This window comes from Nanorana parkeri, unplaced genomic scaffold, assembly GCF_000935625.1.
Source record: "Nanorana parkeri isolate BGI_ZX_2015 unplaced genomic scaffold, ASM93562v1 scaffold2006, whole genome shotgun sequence".
Taxonomy (NCBI): Eukaryota; Metazoa; Chordata; class Amphibia; order Anura; family Dicroglossidae; genus Nanorana; species Nanorana parkeri.
Window position 1 is genome coordinate 9,617 of NW_017308274.1, and position 4,698 is coordinate 14,314.

At 51.5% G+C, this 4,698-nt stretch overlaps 1 protein-coding gene across 1 annotated transcript in view; it reads left to right on the forward strand.

Annotated features, from left to right (window-relative positions):
• Positions 1 to 208: 208 nt before the first annotated feature.
• DENND4B (DENN domain containing 4B) overlaps positions 209 to 4,698 on the forward strand; it is a 42,635-nt gene continuing 38,145 nt past the window's right edge. Inside the window, exons 1-2 of the mRNA XM_018572348.1 lie at positions 209 to 258; positions 4,307 to 4,394. The gene's annotated coding sequence lies outside the window, so the exon portion shown is untranslated. The remainder of the gene's footprint in view (positions 259 to 4,306; positions 4,395 to 4,698) is intronic.

A 4,698-nucleotide genomic window follows, 5' to 3' on the forward strand; every position in this document is an offset into this window, starting at 1 on the left:
GCGCTGAGACATCATTGAGATGCAGCACAATTTCCATAACTCCTGCAGTGCCGAGGGCTGATTGTAGGGTGAGTCGGGGTATTGGGCTGCACCATACAGGAAGTGATTTTTGCTCAGCGCACGAGTCGTCTTCCTGTCCGGTTTCCTGTTTTCTCACTCTTCACTTTCTCTCCGTGTCACAGGCTGCCGTGTTCGCCCCTTTATCCGTCTCTGCTGCTGCCGGACTCGCCGACTCTTCCAGGACCGCACCAGTCCCAGGTACCTAAAACGCCTCAAAGACCTGGGAACCCGCCATCCCTGTGCTGAGTTCCCGGGTCTGTACACCTGCTGTGCCCATTATGAGGGGCTCCCACCATCCCTGTGCTGAGTTCCCGGGTCTGTACACCTGCTGTGCCCATTATGAGGCGCTTCCACCATCCCTGTCCTGAGTTCCCGGGTATGTACAGCTGCGGTGCCCATTATGAGGAGCTCCCACCATCCCTGTGCTGAGTTCCTGGGTCTGTACACCTGCTGTGCCCATTATGAGGCGCTTCCACCATCCCTGTCCTGAGTTCCCGGGTATGTACAGCTGCGGTGCCCATTATGAGGAGCTCCCACCATCTCTGTGCTGAGTTCCCGGGTCTGTACACCTGCTGTGCCCATTATGAGGCGCTTCCACCATCCCTGTCCTGAGTTCCCGGGTATGTACAGCTGCGGTGCCCATTATGAGGAGCTCCCACCATCTCTGTGCTGAGTTCCCGGGTCTGTACACCTGCTGTGCCCATTATGAGGCGCTTCCACCATCCCTGTCCTGAGTTCCCGGGTATGTACAGCTGCGGTGCCCATTATGAGGAGCTCCCACCATCTCTGTGCTGAGTTCCCGGGTCTGTACACCTGCTGTGCCCATTATGAGGCGCTTCCACCATCCCTGTCCTGAGTTCCCGGGTATGTACAGCTGCGGTGCCCATTATGAGGAGCTCCCACCATCTCTGTGCTGAGTTCCCGGGTCTGTACACCTGCTGTGCCCATTATGAGGCGCTTCCACCATCCCTGTCCTGAGTTCCCGGGTATGTACAGCTGCGGTGCCCATTATGAGGAGCTCCCACCATCTCTGTGCTGAGTTCCCGGGTCTGTACACCTGCTGTGCCCATTATGAGGCGCTTCCACCATCCCTGTCCTGAGTTCCCGGGTATGTACAGCTGCGGTGCCCATTATGAGGAGCTCCCACCATCTCTGTGCTGAGTTCCCGGGTCTGTACACCTGCTGTGCCCATTATGAGGCGCTTCCACCATCCCTGTCCTGAGTTCCCGGGTATGTACAGCTGCGGTGCCCATTATGAGGAGCTCCCACCATCTCTGTGCTGAGTTCCCGGGTCTGTACACCTGCTGTGCCCATTATGAGGCGCTTCCACCATCCCTGTCCTGAGTTCCCGGGTATGTACAGCTGCGGTGCCCATTATGAGGAGCTCCCACCATCTCTGTGCTGAGTTCCCGGGTCTGTACACCTGCTGTGCCCATTATGAGGCGCTTCCACCATCCCTGTCCTGAGTTCCCGGGTATGTACAGCTGCGGTGCCCATTATGAGGAGCTCCCACCATCTCTGTGCTGAGTTCCCGGGTCTGTACACCTGCTGTGCCCATTATGAGGCGCTTCCACCATCCCTGTCCTGAGTTCCCGGGTATGTACAGCTGCGGTGCCCATTATGAGGAGCTCCCACCATCTCTGTGCTGAGTTCCCGGGTCTGTACACCTGCTGTGCCCATTATGAGGCGCTTCCACCATCCCTGTCCTGAGTTCCCGGGTATGTACAGCTGCGGTGCCCATTATGAGGAGCTCCCACCATCTCTGTGCTGAGTTCCCGGGTCTGTACACCTGCTGTGCCCATTATGAGGCGCTTCCACCATCCCTGTCCTGAGTTCCCGGGTATGTACAGCTGCGGTGCCCATTATGAGGAGCTCCCACCATCTCTGTGCTGAGTTCCCGGGTCTGTACACCTGCTGTGCCCATTATGAGGCGCTTCCACCATCCCTGTCCTGAGTTCCCGGGTATGTACAGCTGCGGTGCCCATTATGAGGAGCTCCCACCATCTCTGTGCTGAGTTCCCGGGTCTGTACACCTGCTGTGCCCATTATGAGGCGCTTCCACCATCCCTGTCCTGAGTTCCCGGGTATGTACAGCTGCGGTGCCCATTATGAGGAGCTCCCACCATCTCTGTGCTGAGTTCCCGGGTCTGTACACCTGCTGTGCCCATTATGAGGCGCTTCCACCATCCCTGTCCTGAGTTCCCGGGTATGTACAGCTGCGGTGCCCATTATGAGGAGCTCCCACCATCTCTGTGCTGAGTTCCCGGGTCTGTACACCTGCTGTGCCCATTATGAGGCGCTTCCACCATCCCTGTCCTGAGTTCCCGGGTATGTACAGCTGCGGTGCCCATTATGAGGAGCTCCCACCATCTCTGTGCTGAGTTCCCGGGTCTGTACACCTGCTGTGCCCATTATGAGGCGCTTCCACCATCCCTGTCCTGAGTTCCCGGGTATGTACAGCTGCGGTGCCCATTATGAGGAGCTCCCACCATCTCTGTGCTGAGTTCCCGGGTCTGTACACCTGCTGTGCCCATTATGAGGCGCTTCCACCATCCCTGTCCTGAGTTCCCGGGTATGTACAGCTGCGGTGCCCATTATGAGGAGCTCCCACCATCTCTGTGCTGAGTTCCCGGGTCTGTACACCTGCTGTGCCCATTATGAGGAGCTCCCACCATCCCTGTGCTGAGTTCCCGTGTCTGTACGCCTGCTGTGCCCATTATGAGGGGTTCCCTCTCATGCAGCGTACCTAAAATCATCAGAAATGTTTCCTTTGACCTTCTGGAGGTTTCTCTGGAGCGGCCTTAGGACAGACTGTGAGCTACTCTGAGCAATTTCAAAGTGAGTTGGTCCATCAGACAGAGTGACTCCGTCCAACAGATAGAGCAAACTGGCCCCCCCTTCTCTTAGACAGGGCAAGCTACCCCCCACCCACACACAGAGTGTGTCAATCACCCCCAACAGGGCCGTTTGTCCCCACACAGGATGAGTAGGTTTCCCCAGACAAAGCAAATCAAACCCCCCCAACAGAACAACGTCTCGCCCACCACCGCCACCTTCCTCAAACCCCTTCCTCAGAGAATGAAAACACTTTTTGGGAGTTTTCAGAAAAGAGCACAAAAAGAAAAGTTGAACAGTCATGTATGTACGTATGCTGTGATACTACTACATGGGAGGGAACACGTAATAGACATAAAGTAGGTGGTTTCCCAATTTGGCTGCTAAAGTGGAAATACTCTTTATTTTATTTCATTTCATTTTATTTCTTTTTCATTTTATTTACATAGTTACATATAGTTACATAGTATTTGAGGTTGAATAAAGACATTAGTCCATCAAGTCCAACCTATTAGGATCTCATTCTAGGACTTTTTCATTTTATTTCATTTCTATTTCATTTCATTTTATATTATTGTATTTCATTTCTTTATCATTTAATTTAATTTTACATTATTTTATTTCCTTTTTTATTTATTGTATTTCATTTATATTATTTGATTGCCTTTCTTTTTTATTTGTATTTCATTTAATTTTATATTATTTTATTTCATTTCTTTTTCTTTTTCATTTTATTTCATTTTATATTATTTTTTATTTTGTTTTAATTGCTTTTATTTATTTTTACTTGTAAGGTTTCTGTAACTAAGGAGCCGGTTTTCTGGCCAACCAGGAAGCCGGGGGGCGGGTAATGACTTGCGGCTCGGCTTCCTGATTGGCCAGCTTCCCGACCAATCAAGAAGCTGGGCAGCTGATTGACCGTGAATCTAGTTCCATGCTTCCTGGTTATGAGTGTGTAATGACTGGGCGCCCAGCTTCCTGATTGGACATAAGCTGGGCGTAGGAGATACGTCCTAGACCTAGACGCTTCCTCATAGTTTTTTGAGGACGTATCTCCTACGCTCAGAATCCTCGAGTGGTTCAAAAAGGTGACGGTTGTTAATAAATACGGAGCACAGTAAATGTCATCCAGTTCCGAATGGTATCGACCCGTGCCAAGCTTTGACGGAGATGAGGATGTTACATCATTGCCGGCTATGACATCATCATCACCTCAGGGTCTTATCTTGATATGAAGAAAGCTCTCTTGTCTGATGTCCCGGAACGTTTTTAAACTTCAATCATCAGTGATATGTTGTTCTTGCTGCTTCCAGACTGGACTGACTTGCTCCTGAATGGTGTATTCATTGTTTGTACATCCTGCTCACATCTCTATGACACTCCTGTGCTTGTTCTGCCTTTCCTTCCACAGGACCCCTGAAATGAAGGCACTTCCTGTCTGGTCCATCGGTGGACCCCATATTCCCGGGAGCCCATGACCTTAATTCTGATCACTTCAGGTGAGCCAGGTTTTCTGCAGCAGAGGAGCTTACACTCTAATGTCCCCCCCACAGTCGCACACTATTATACATGTATATAGCTCTGACATATACCGCAGCGCTGTACAGAGAACACTGAGCCAGTCACATCAGTCTCTGTACAGAGGAGCTTACACTCTAATGTCCCCCCACAGTCACATCAGTCTCTGTACAGAGGAGCTTACACTCTAATGTCCCCCCACAGTCACATCAGTCTCTGTACAGAGGAGCTTACACTCTAATGTCCCCCCACAGTCACATCAGTCTCTGTACAGAGGAGCTTACA